This window comes from Stegostoma tigrinum, chromosome 7 (genome assembly GCF_030684315.1).
Source record: "Stegostoma tigrinum isolate sSteTig4 chromosome 7, sSteTig4.hap1, whole genome shotgun sequence".
NCBI lineage: Eukaryota > Metazoa > Chordata > Chondrichthyes > Orectolobiformes > Stegostomatidae > Stegostoma > Stegostoma tigrinum.
In genome coordinates this window covers 39,899,669-39,914,163 of record NC_081360.1, presented here as the reverse complement: position 1 = coordinate 39,914,163, position 14,495 = coordinate 39,899,669, and positions in this window count along the sequence as shown.

Sequence of the window (14,495 nt, the reverse complement as noted above, 5' to 3'; positions counted from 1 at the left end):
GATTCATTCCTCCTGTTGACCAACCAGGCCGCACCTAAGACCAGTGTCCACCTATCACCACCATTCCAATTCAATCCCTCCACCCTTGCCATTTATCTGCAGTTCTCTGCACACTCACATCCCGTCCTGAAGAAGGGTAATACTCGAAATGTTGACTGCTCCTTTCCTCCAGATGCTGCCTGGTCTGCTGTGTTCTTCCAGCCTCCTGTTTAGTCTACTTTAGATTCCAGCATCTGCAATTTTTTTTTGTCTCTAGCATCTGCTAGAACCAGGGTGTCAACCAAGTCCTGCCTGCCTTTTAGTGCCCCGGTACAGTTGAGCTTTCTTCATGCACAAGTAGGCCCTTCTTCAGGTTAATGTCCTCATCACTGCCTCTTGGATAACTTCTCCTGTTAGTCCATCACCTCAGCATCTATTATGTCATTGCTTGTTAGAATTGTACACAGCACAGCAGTTTGGAACACTCTTTACTGCTTCTAAAGGAGGTATCCCCAGACATCTCCAAGTTGAGGATGTGCAACTTCGGCAGCCCTATCACTGTTCCACCAAGACCGTAGTGATAGCATGTACACCGACTTGGTGAAGATGTCATGTCTTCAATGTGCAGCCACTAGACATACCTGATCAAAAATGACCTTAACATTGTCTTTGCAGCTTTCCAACTGATGGGTTATGACTGCCCTGACTATTCCTTTAGGATAGACCTTGCCCAATCCCTGGAAGTGTATTCAGACAAATTCTTTGACAGCGAGAATCACAAGTTGATGAATTACTATGGTCAAGCCCTCAGATAGTGGCCCTGATTGACAGTACCCTGACCCCTGGCCTGCCCTTAACTGCACTGAGCACTAGTCCCTATCCACTTTCTGGCATAGCCACTTGATTGAATTCACATGGAATAGGCTTGCTGTACAAGCAGCTGGCACAGGCACTGATGTCTTGGTGTGCCACCCAGCCAGATGTTTCACAACCCTGGCTCAGATCCTAACTGAAAAAGATGACAGATAGCCTGTCTGTGTGTCTGCACAGAGAACACTTCAATGTAACAGCACTGAGAGCTTTAGGTGATGCACCAATGTGGAAAAAGGTATGGCAAGGCAATGCATGGATGCTGTGAGCATGAAGAAGGTGCTTAGTGAATGAGTATTAAGACAGCAAGAAATCAGTCTTGAGATGTAACTTGGTCCAATCCATTAGCTGGGTGCTCTAGTTGAACAGCATCCCTGCTGCCATCTTTCCATGCTTGATATCATTGTGACCTGTACTGCAAATCTGTACTTCCCAGGCAGTCGACAAACGTATCAGAGAGATGCCATGATGGGCATGAGAGATTGGTAAATGTCAGATGCTAATATCTACAATGACAGTTGTATATGACTAGTGCCCATAGACCTTGCTTTGAGGTACTTTTTGGTGCTGAGCAACATGGAGATTCATACAGCCAGAAGCAAACTCAAGTCCACAGGAGCACAAACTAATTCCCACGTCATAAATTCTCAAAGGCTACCTTGTTTGATGCTTTTGGTGAGATGGAAAGTTAAATACTAATTAGGTGAACTGCAGCATTAACAAGTCATTTGGGAAATTATAATTTCCCATAATCGTCATCCTGCTGCTGCTTAGTAAGAAACTCACCTTGCCACTTGGCAAAATCATTAAAGATGCAGCAAGATGCTCCTAACTTCAAGATGAGCCTCGCCAGAGCCTTCATCTGATTCTGTCACAAATCTCGCTATTGGCAACATGGATGGAACTGTTCTTTAGATGGATCAAAATCCTTTGATTTTCTTATAAAAATTGCATAACAAGAACTTACAACTATTTTGACGGAGATTAAATTTGCAATCTTATGATTTGAAAATTGTTGATATATCTGGAAAAGCTTCTTTTATGTCCTGAGTTAATTAGCAAGTATTTCAATACTGTGGTGATATCTTTTATATATGCTTGCAAGGCCTGATGGTTTAGTTTTGTTTACTTTAGGACTTGCATCAGTTAGGCAATTACAGCTCAAGGATTTTGTTCAAACCTTCTGGGCAGGAAGTTGTTTTTAAATCTTAAAGGAAAAATCCAGAGTAGAGAGAAATTTTGATTTCAGTTTTAGGCACTTCTGTGAAGTACTTGCATGGACAGCTCCTGAGAAGGGGAGAATATGGTAGATTGAATTATTTTAGACTAACAAATCAGTGATATTCCCAGACTGCATGATTATCCAATTATTACGCATATTCATTTGGTGAGATTTAAAGGTTCAAATTCTTGAATCCCTCGGATTACCTTAATATGATTTTAAATTACAATTTAATTGAATTAAATTAATTTAATTTAATCTTTAAAGGTTGCAAATAAGCTTGTAAAACCATTGTTGCAATTAAAAATTGAAATTCATTTTGGATCTATATTTTGAAAAGAATTTTACGATGCGGAATATGGCAATAAAAAAGTGACAGAAGCACACAAGAACCCTACCAAAACCTATCTCAACATGAGCAACTCACTACATCTATTAGCAATATTCTGGGCATGAGGTGGCATTCTCGTGAGGCAGCAGTTCATCACCTATTCAGGAAGTTATTGCTTGTGAACAACTTTATCACTGGCAGATCGGACCTCAAGCAATATGCAGCTTCCTATGCTACCACACACCATACTCAAACTAGGCACTGAGAATTCTTAACTCAGAAGTAAGAGCTGGTATAAACACGAAAAGTGCTGAAGAACCTCAGGTGATCCAGCAGCATCTGTACAAAGAGAAACAGAGTTAATGCTTCATATCCAATTTTTTTCAGCTGTTCATTTGTGAGATATGGGCATTGTTAGATGGACAGCATTTCTTAGCCATCCCTAGTTGCCCTTGAAAAGGTGGTGGTAAGCTGCCTTCTCGAACTGCTGCTGTCCACCAGCTGTTGGTTGGCCCACAATGCCATTAAAGAGGGAATTCCAGAACTTAGCCAATCAAGCAACAGCAAAGAAACAGCGATATATTTCCAAGTCAGGATGGTGAATGGCTTGGAGGGGAAATTGGAGGTAGTGGTGTTCCCATACACCTGCTGTCCTTGTCCTTCTAGATGGAAGTGGTCGTGGGTTTCGAAGGTGCTGTCTGAGGATCTTTGGTGAATTTCTGCAGTGCATCTTGGAGACAGTACACACTGCTGCTACTGAGCATCGGTGGTGGAGGGAGTGGATGCTTGTGAAAGCAGTGCCAGCTAAGCAGGGTGCTTTGTCCTGGATGGTGTCAAGCTTCTTGAGTGTTGCTGGGGCTGCACCCATCCAGGCAAATGAGGAATATTCCATCACACACTCCTGACCTGTGCTTTATAGATGGTGGACAGAGTTAGAGGAATCGGCAAGTGAGTTACTTGCTGCAATATTCTGAACTTTTGGCCAGCTCTTGTAGCCAATGTGTTTATGTGGTAATTGGCCAGGTTGGATTTGACCTGCTTTTTGTGTACAGGACATACTTGCACAATTTTCCACATTGTCAGATAGATGCCAGTGTGGTAACCGTACTGGAATAGCCTGACTAGGGGACCGGAAAGTTCTGGAGCACAAGACTTCAGTACAGTTGCTGGAATGTTATCAGGGCCTGTAGCCTTTGCAGTATCCAGTGACTCCAGTCATTTCTTGGCATCATGTGGAGTGAAGCAAATTGGCTGTTCTCTTCAGAACTGTTGATGCTGGAAAATGGAAGTATTTATGTTGTTGACAAAGTAGGAGGAAGAGGAACAGAGAGAACAGATTGTGAGGTGCACAGAGCAAAAGTCAAAGGGAATGCTCATGGTGATAAAAGAGTGATAGAGATGGAAAATGGGTGGAATTTAACATGTGAAAATGTATTCCTTTGTCTTTCACGCTGTGTACCCTGACAATCTGTTCTACAAATTCCTCCTCCTTCTTTGTCAACACCTTAAAAACCACCATGTGGTAAATGTAGAAAGTGGGTTGCCGCTGTGTGAAGCATGCTCAGGGCCCTATTCAGGGGGATCGGAGGCTTCAGGCTAGGAAGAGAGGGAACTAGAATTATAAAACAGGGCAATTCTATTTGTAAGGGTAAAGCATGGATGAGAACGGGGTCATGTGGGAGGGTGTTCCGGCCACATCAGGATCAGGCTGGCTTCAAGGGAGAAACAATTAATGACCAAATCTAGGTCACTTTCCATGCTAGGAGCTGAGAGGGATGAAAGGTGAATATTTGAGGTGGAGGTTAGATACCACTTCCTGAAGAGTGCTTACTGTCACTTTCCATCGTGCTGAAAATCCAAGCTGTAGCGGGAAAGAAAGTGGCTGTGACCACATCCAGAATGAGCAGAGTAGGTGTCTCAAGCTGAGAAAGAGGGCACCACATGAGTCCTTTAGTCCATGCACGAGTACAGGGCACAGACCTGCAGGCTCTCAATCCCTGGGATCCTGAAGCATTGGCCCCCTGTGTGCCATACACTTCCCTGCTCCACATATTGTAACCACTTCTTGCAAGAGAAGTGTTGTTTGATCAAGACGGGTAATAGTGCTCACCTTGCTCAGTGTCCTATATATGCCTAGCTCACCTTGCTAACAGGTGCTGCAGCAGGCTGTCTCTCACACACACACACACACACACACACACACACACACACACACCTCAAAGTTACATCCTCTATAGACATAATGTTACCAGGTGTCAGTTACGCTGGGATGTAGACTAAAATTCAAACAAAATGTTAGACTGGTAACATTTATTAAAACAGGAAAATTGATCATCCCCCAGCCACCAATTTTCCCTCAAAACATCACCTTCATTCTTTCTCTGTCGGTGCAGTCCTAGGTTTCAGTGCTGTGAAGGAGAAAGGTTCGTCAGTGGCAGAACCCTTTGGCCCTGGCTGTTTGGCTTTACAGCCTCAGACATTTTCGGCTTTTGTCCTTAGACAGTCCAGGCATCCTGAAAATCTTCTTCCCAGAGGCATGTGGATTCACCTCAGCTTGAAATTTCATAGATCAGAGGAGGGCAGATGGGTGGAGATAGAAGGGTTGGGAGGAGACCTGAGCTTCCTTTTCCTGTTGAGTGTCTCCTGCCCACGACCTGCCTCCTTGTGAGGACGGTGTAACTTGAGAATGCTGAGGTTCCCAAGCACCCACAATGATGTTATACATTCAATCATGAGGACCAATGGAGCAAGGGTCTGTTTGGATATCCAACACACCCTGAGCATGCTGGAGCTGGCTCTCCAAGGCAGATGCCAACCTATCCATAGCAATGAGGATTGCTGCCCTCCCACACACTTGTCTGCCCCATGGCTGTTCCTCCATGTGCATGTGGATATAGTCCCTGATTGCTGACTCCACTGGGATCCTCGAGCCTGATCTCGCACGACCCTCCAACAGCCATTGGCCTGGTGTGTTCCTCCCTCGGCCAACTTCAGAGCTGTCACAATGAGGTACTGTGTGCTCCCAAATGTTCTTCAGGTTTCTAAATATGGTGCAGGTGGGAGAGCTGCTGGTCTTTCTGGAGATATCAGGTGCAAAGCAAGTTGTTCTGGGAATGTTGGGTTGTAGAATGGGGCTACTGTGGATGAAGGGGCACTTTAGGGTCAGGTAGCTAGTTCACCAGGCAATTTTGATAAGATGTACTGAGAAAGCCTGCTAGATGTCACGAAGAAAAAACTTCTGGGAAATTCAACAAAACTAGCACTCAGCCAAAAAGACATAAGAATCAGCTGATTGCACTGCAATAGGTATAAGACAATTGCCTCACTACAGTCTTTCATCTGCTTTACTGTAATACATCTGATACATTCTAAGAGGCTGAAGAATCTACAGATTTGCGGGTTTGTTTTACTTGAGGTGATCACAAATGTTCAGAAGACAGGATCATTAGGTAGAACCTCTGCCTGTTGTAGAAATGTCCAGCCTTTGAGATTCAGCACCTAGCTCTCTGCCAAATACAACATCAGTACACACTGACAGGTACACTCCTAAATTAAACACAAGATACCATGAATTTCAAAAGTCATATCACAACCAGTAAACATGTTTGATGCTGGGGTATCCATTACTGGATTTCAATTTGAAAGTCTGTGTTCCGCTCAAAAGTAAACTATAAGCACACCAGGATGAAATCAATTTGAATGTCAGCAGGTTGATGACCTTGAGGTGTGTAGGGGATAGGGTTAGATTGTGATCAAGAATAATTGACACATTGTTAATGAAGCTAGCTGGCTGCACTAACCGACCTTAATTCATTTGGTACTACAATGCTCAGATTTGATGTTATTATGCGGGTAGCTAGAGACATATTGCAGAATCTATCAAATATTTTCGGTGATGAGACCTCTTTGGGCTGTCTCCTGGGCTTGCTAAGTATTTCCGGGCAGCTCTTTGCTTGATGAGCCTCCTCTTGTTTGGATGATGCTGTGACCAGCATTCTCATCATTTCATGAGATCAATTTCTGGAGCATCTTGCAATTAAGTTCCTTTTAGCTTTTTCTTGCCTGTGGTGGTAAGAGTTATGATTGCTACCTTTTACTATCTAAAAAGAACATACTTACATTTGCTTGATTCAGACATTGATGCTGCATGCACATTTGTTTCCACTTTTTACTAAACTTCTTTCAGCTTTCATCTGGAAGGCAGTGATTCCTAGTTTTCCAGAATACCATGAGCGCTTACATGCAATCTTCACGTCTGGGCCCGGATAGCGTGTCTTGTGGCTACAAAAACAGAAGTTGCTGGAAAAGCTCAGCAGGTATGGTAGCATCTGTAAAGAAAAAAGTCAGAGCTAACGTTTCGGGTCAGGAAGAGGTTCTGAGAAAGGGTCACCAGACCTGAAATGTTAGCTCTGATGTTTGTCTTCACAGATGCTGACAGGCCTGCTGAACTTTTCCAGCAACTTCAGTTTTTGTTTCTGATTTACAGCATCCGTAGTTCTTTTGGTTTTATTTAACATTTGTTAATATGCAATCAATATTCATTTTTAGGTCGCACAATAAGAATGAGCACATGTCCAAGGTACTAGAGGCTTTAGTGCTTCTTAAAAAGCCACTTCAAAGGACTTGAGTTGATTTCTGAACAGTAGGGCTGCCTTCACATTCCGACTTTTCCCATTGCAGAGACAATTTTACAACATTACAAAGATGATGCCAATGTACTGCACACTGCTTCTACAGCAATGAACTCCCCAGTCTCACACTCCTCTATACATGGCACCATTAAATTTTGCCTTAATATCAACTGGTGTCATGGCGGAATATTAGAGATTAACTGCAATGGACCCAGTGCCAAGTAATGCTGGTGAAAGCAAGCACATGTTTGGAGAGTGAGAAATAGCCCTTTAGCCTTCCTTGATTCCATATTGTAGGGTTACATATCGCTCCATCTGCTAGCTGTATACTTAAAATATTCATGGCTCGGTCGTTAACAATTAAAGAATTATTGTCGCTGTGCTGGGAATTCTTATGGTGACTCTTAATCTGGCCCGCTTCCAACATTTTATTAATATGAGTCCTTCTTAATCAACAGAGAAAATGGGTGCAGAATTCAATCTACTGAAACTTGTAAGTTCTGCAGTGCAGACATGGTGTCTGTATTCTTATTCCTCCCAAAACTCGAATGAAAGTGAAGAATTTACAGCCACAGGTTCAGCTACACAACCCTTATATCAGAAAACACCGCTGTATATGCAAGGTTGATAAGCATGGCAACAACTTTTTGAATGTAGAAAGTGAATATACACGGCATATGTCAAACTTGTTTTGCCATTATTTGAGGCATTCTCTACATTTTACAGATCACAATGGCACAGTCTACAAACTGGTGAAGTGATAGAGTGCCATTGCCATAAGCAGGATACAAATTAGAATAGCAATAGGTTATCATTTCTTCTGATTACATACAACATCCTTATCATTAGCTGTTTATGTTAGACTTCTGTAAATTAATCATAGAATCCTTACAGTGTGCAAGTAAGCCATTCAGCACATATCAATTCTCCAAAGAGCATTCCATCCAAACCCACCCCACTATCCTGTCCCTGTAACCCTACATTCCCCACGGCTAACCCGCTTAGCCTATTCATCCCTGGGCACTATGACAATTTAGCATAGCCAATCCACCTAGCCTGCACATCTTTGAACTGTAGGAGGAAACCGGAACCCCCAGAAGAAACCCATGCAGACATGCGGAGAATGTGCAAACTCCACACAGACAGGCGCTCAAAGGTAGAATTGAACCCAGGCCCCTGGTGCTGTGAGGCAACAGTGCTAACTGCTGAGCCACCGTGCTGCCCCTCTGGAAAATACTGAATGTCCAGAGTATTTCTTGTATTAATTAGAATGGGTATACACATTAATCAGATGAATAAGTGCAACATTTGGAAAATAGAATGTGTGTGACAACCAGGTGAGGAAGGTAATCGGCTCCCCTCTTTTAAACCCCCTTTCATTCAGTTGCAACAAATATTTTTATTCTTTCTTTAGCACGCACCAAAATAATTGAATAAAGTGTAGATCACTGGAAAATGAGCCAGCCAATGAATGCTGCTGATTCCACTCTTACAGCAAGAGTTCATAGAGAATTAAACAGTTCGCTTTTACATGGGATGGTTTCCAATGTGTCTCAGGATCTCTTCTTCCACCATTGGGGACAGTCTGTTTCCTCTGCCTGGGTTCCTTTTTTTTTAACTCCAACCTATCTCAGACTTAGCTCATCCTTATGCCTCCCTGATCAGTGACTGTTTCCACACCTTAGCTTTCCTGAGTTTATAGGCCTGAACTCAGTCAGCAGAGAAAATTGCTGCCTTTCTGGGCCATGCTAATCACTGTTCTTCTACATGAATCTGGATTGGAAAGGGTTTTATGTGCTTGAATTCCTTGTGATGAAATAATTGAGTTAGGTGTTTTTCTCTCGCCAGAGCTATTTATTCTTCTCAGCTCAAGCTTGTCTCAATTTAAAGTCCCTTTCTTCTTTCCTTTCCTTCCTCTCTTTCTCTGTCACTCACCATTCCTACAAATTCATTTTCTAATCTATTTCTCTCTCCTTGGGTTCCAACTCTGGATATCTCGCCACCTTTCTTTTACAATTTCTCTTTTTTCAGGCTTTCAGGCAGGATCCATTCTCACATGCTATAGTACCAATTTTGATTCCCAAGGTAAGGCTGTTAATATTTCAGAATTTATTTTGTCCTTTTCTATGAAAGTATTAGTATCATACATGAACATGGTAGCATTTTTAATCATAGAGACGCAAAAAATCCTTTACACAGTGTTTTCTTTAAAAAAACCACACAGATGCAAACGAAATAATTGTTTCCCCACTTCAAATCTGTTGTTCATTTATGGAAATGTCAGGTAAATCTGTTGTGGAATCTGTGGAAATCTGAAGTTCTCAGTGATTTCCCAGTTTGCATTTTCATCAGGCACTGAATTCAAAACAATGAAAGACACAGTTTGAGAGAGACAGTTCCAGCTCTTTTTGCCACAATTTCACATTTCCTTCTCTCTATTGCTTTACCGTTGCTTTTGAATCTGAAATCCAACGCAATTTTCCTTCCAACCTGTTTAACTTTCAGATGAGCTTTTTATTTTTAGTGTGAAATTATTTTACACATGTGATTTAAACAAGAGACATTGGTTTCTTGGCACTGGCTCAGTTGTCTAGTTGCAATATCTTCAGATAAATAAGGTAAATTCAGTGCAGTTCACTTCATTTATTCCATGTGTGTCTTCCAAAACCTGTCTCAATCTTTGATTAGCAGACCAATGCAGCCATGTTGGGCCCATTGTAGTGATTGGAACTAAGGGCATGTCATTGGCTACATGGAGTTGTTAACCTGGGCCAATAAGGAAAGCCCTGGTTGACCAAGATAAACAGGGGATTTAGAACCTCCTCAGTTCAGGGGACTGACTCTGAGCTGGCTGGTCACAGGCAGTGTACAGTGTACAAGTAAATAAACAGTGACTAGGTGATGGGATACCAGCCTCTACACAGCTATATTTCACCCATGTTTATTTCTTTTTGAAGAAACATTTTAGTCCATTAAACATGTCAGTTAAACCCATTGGATGCTGTAAGTTAAACTTTGATAGTCCATATTACCACTGTCATAACAGTAATGAAATGGGTGATACAGGTGGTGAGAAAATATTGAGATAACAACCACAGAGTACATTGCTTTTGAGCGTATCGCCATATTACACCCGTTATCATATATTCAATAAATCAATACTGGTATAAATTCTTTAGAGGAGCCTGTACTTCAGTTACAGATGCCAGACCTCATTGACAATCCAGTCATTAAGGCACCCAGGCTAGAGAACAATGAACTGATTCTTACATTTCACTCAACTCACTATGTGGAATTTTCCAAAGTTACCCATATTGGCTTGACAGTGGAAATTTGTCACATGGAGATGGAGGGAAATGGCATGACTAGTTAATATTTAAATGTAGGTAACCAACATTCAAAGGGATGAGGCCACGTAAGCTGGTGCAGAACATTCTCAGTTTCTCAAATATTGCAAATATTTTATTTGCATTTTACAGTCTTTCCTAAGGTTGCACACTTATGAAGCTTTGGGGAGAGGTTGAGTAGGTAGCACAAGATGCTGGAGTGAAGAGAGCAGTGAATGGAGATAGAGAAGTGGATACGATAATAAGGAAGGAGCAAGAGACTGTAAACAAACATTTGGATGAAGCAATCTTTTGTTTGATGGTGACGTATTGTACCTAGAAGATCTGAGAACCAATATAAAAGTAAATGGTGTATATTCAAGAAACTGCCATTGAGAACATCACAGTTTCATATCCTAGCTAGAACAGCCACTGATACATGCCACATAAGTATCAGCTCTCAAACTATTTAATGTTTAGTCTTGGCTCATATCAAGATCTCAAACAACTTTGAATTATATTTATTACTTCTCACACATTCCAATAGACCAGCAAACCATGCATTCAAGTTACAACTGCAGTTAAAAAATTTACTTACAGATTCCAGGTATCATATTTATCAGAAATCTCTAACACAGCCTGACTATCTGATATGCAGCTAATTGCTGCAACAAGGATGAACCTAGGTTCATTGTACCTCTTCCATTTCACCACAAATTACATCCGAAGATACCTTCCACTGTTTACATGACAAAGTAGTAGTGAGCTGCCTTCTTGAATCTGTGCAGTCCATGTGAGGATGTAGACCACAATGCTGTTAGGAAGAGAATTCCGGGATTTTTATCCAGTGACATATTATCAAGTCAGGACGGTGAGTGGGGCTTGGAAGGGAACTTGCAGGTGATGGTATTCCCTTGTATTGACTATCCTTCTTCTCTTAGACAGTTGTGGTTGAGAGCTTAGAAGGTGCTGTCAGAGGTGCATGATGTGAATGGTATGCATCAGTACCATTAGCATCACTAATAACGAGCACCAATGACTAAACATGAGCATCAGTGATCAAGGGAGTGGATGGTTTATGTATATGGTGTCAATCAAGTGGGCTGCTTGTCCTAGATGGTATCAAACTGTTTGAGAATTGTTGGAGTTGCATTTACTCAGCAAAGTGGAAAATATTCTTGACTTGTTATTTATAGATGGTAGTCAGGCTTTGGGGAGTCAGGAGGTGAGTCACGTGCTGAAGTATTCCTACTTTCTGTTCCATTCTTATATACACAGAATTTAAATAGCTAATCTAGTTCAGTTTCTGGTCAATGGTAACTCTCAGGATGTTGATAGTAGTGGTTTCTGTAAAGGTAACATTGAACGTCAATGGGCAATAATTAGATTATCTCTTATTGGAGGTGGTCATTCCCTGAATGTTGCCGTGCTGGAAGATACTGGCTTAAAGTGTATGAAGTTCTGAAGCACATATCTATTGCTGGAAAGTAAACAGGGCCCAAAGCATTTGTAGTATCCAGTGCCTCCAAACATTTCTTGCTATCACATGAAATGAATTGAATTGACTGAAGACTGGCACATTTGATGCTGGGAGGAGGCTGAGACAGGCCATCCATTCGGTACTTCTGGCTAAACACGGGTGCAAATGATTCAGACTAATTTTCTGCACTGATGTGCTGAACTCCCCTTTTACTGAGAATAGGGATATGGTTGGAGCTTCCTCCTCCATTGACTTGTTTAGTTGTCCACCACCATTCACAACAAGATGGGCACAACTGCAGTGCTAATATATGATTAGTTGGTTATAGAGTTGCTGGGCTCCACCTATCACTTGCTGCTTATGTACGTAGTCCTCTCCGTACCATCACCAGATTGGCACCTCCTTTTTAAGCATGCATGGTACTGCTCCTGGTACACACTCTCTTCATCAAACCAGTGTTGATCCCCTAGCTTAATTATTATGGTAGGGAAGGGGGTATGCCGGGCCATGAGACTTGTAGAACGGAGTACCATTCTGCTGCTGCTAATACCTCACAAAGCCTCATGGATGTCCAGTAGTGAGTTTCTAAGTCTTTTCCACCTTCACCCCATTTAGCACAGTGATAGTGCCATTCAATATGGTGTAGAGTTTTCTCAATGTGAAGATGGGGCTTCATCTCCACAAGGACTGTGCTGTGCCAATGCTTACCAATAATGCAATAGATAGATACAAATGTGGCAGACAGATTGGTGAGGATGAATCAAGTATGTTTTCACTGTTGTAGGTGCTTTTACCTCTTGCTGCAGTCCAGCAGTAATGCCTCTTAGAAATCAACCAGCTCCATCAGTGCTGGTGCTTTTACTCCACTCTCAATGATGGATATTGAAGCCCCCAATCCAGAAAACATCCTGCACCCATAGCAGTCTCAGGGCTTCCTCCAGGTGGTGTTCAAAATGGAGCAGCACTAATTCATTAGCTGAGTGGGGTTAGTTCATGATAATTAGCAGGAGATTTCCTTGCCCATGTTTGATCTAATGCTTTGACACTTCATGAACTCCACAGTCAATATTGGAGACTCCCAGGGTAGTTCCCTCCTGCTGAGAAACCATCGTGCTGCCACCTCTGCAGGATCTGTCCTGCTAGTGGTACAGAACACACCGAGGCGTGGCGATGGGTATTGCTTGGGACAGCGTGTGTTAGCTATTACTCTGTGAGTACAATTATGTCAGACTGTGGCTTGAGACTAGTTTTCAATGCCTTTTTCGATGCCAGGTGATCCATGTGGTTTTATTCCTTCTTGAGATTTTCTAGCAATTGGTACAACGGAGTGGCTTGCTCAGCTATTTCAGAGGGCCATTAATGATCAACTATATTGTTATGGGTCTGGAGTCATGTGTAGGCTAGACCAGGTGAAGACAGCAGCTTTCCTTCTCAATTAATGAACCAGCAGCATTTTTTAAAAAATAACTACTGACAATGGTTTCACAGTCATCGTTAGAACTTTAACTGTAGACATTAATTGAATTTAAATTCTAGCAGCTGCCCTTGTAGGATTCGAACACAAGTCCCCAGGATATTACTTGGGTCTTTGAATTACTAATCCAGTGACCTCTACCACTGCACCATCACCTCCCCCTTTCTTTCCCATTATTGCTGATGTGAAGAATAGCATAAATCAATGAAAATTTCATGTCGTACTTATGTGATACAGCATATTCGGAGATAAGTCATGCATACCTTTGAGGGAATTATGCAGCTTTGGACCATAAACTAACAAAATTTTACAGTATTCATTAAGTACTGTAAAATAATGTTTCATATCTGTACGAACCTTGGTAACAATAATCTAATCTCATCACTTGTCTGTGTCTTCTCTACTGCAAATGTTTATCCACTTGCCTTTTAAAGGATGCAGCATTCTCTACCTTAACTGTTCTCTATGGCCAAGTATTCATAGAATCCCTATGTTGTGGAAGCAGGCCATTTGAGACCCCCTGACCCTCCAAACAGCATTCAAACCAGACCCACTGTATCACTGTAACCCACCAACATAGGGATCTTAGCAATTTAATTAGTGCAACATCTAAAGTCCTTATCCTTGTAGTTTATGTAAACTCTGTACCATTACCACAATTCTATTCCCTCCCACTAGTTTCTTAGGTCAAAACAGAATACATAATGACCTGGTTTGGCAACTGCACCGCCTATGGCCATAAGAAACTACAGAAGGTGGTGCACACAGCCCACACCATCACGGAAGCCAACCTTCCATCCATGGACTCCATTTACACAGCTCACTATCACTGAAAGGTTGCCAACAACATTAAAGACCCCCACCTCAGTAATGATCTCCTATAACCTCTTCCTTCAGACAGAAGATACAGAAACCTGAATACACATATGAGCAGGTTCGGGAACAGCTTCTTCCCAGCCATTATCAGTTTGATGAATGGACTCTCCAGCCTCAAATAATGCTGATTTTGCTAACATTGATCTTGCCTAGCTCACACTCTGTGCAATGTAACCTGGATGCCTCTGGGTCTTTTTGATCAACATATCCTTGCTTACTATGATCTGCCTGTACTGCTCATAAACAAAGATTTTTCACCGTACTTTGATGCACGTGACAATAAATCAATCAATCGGAAACTTATTT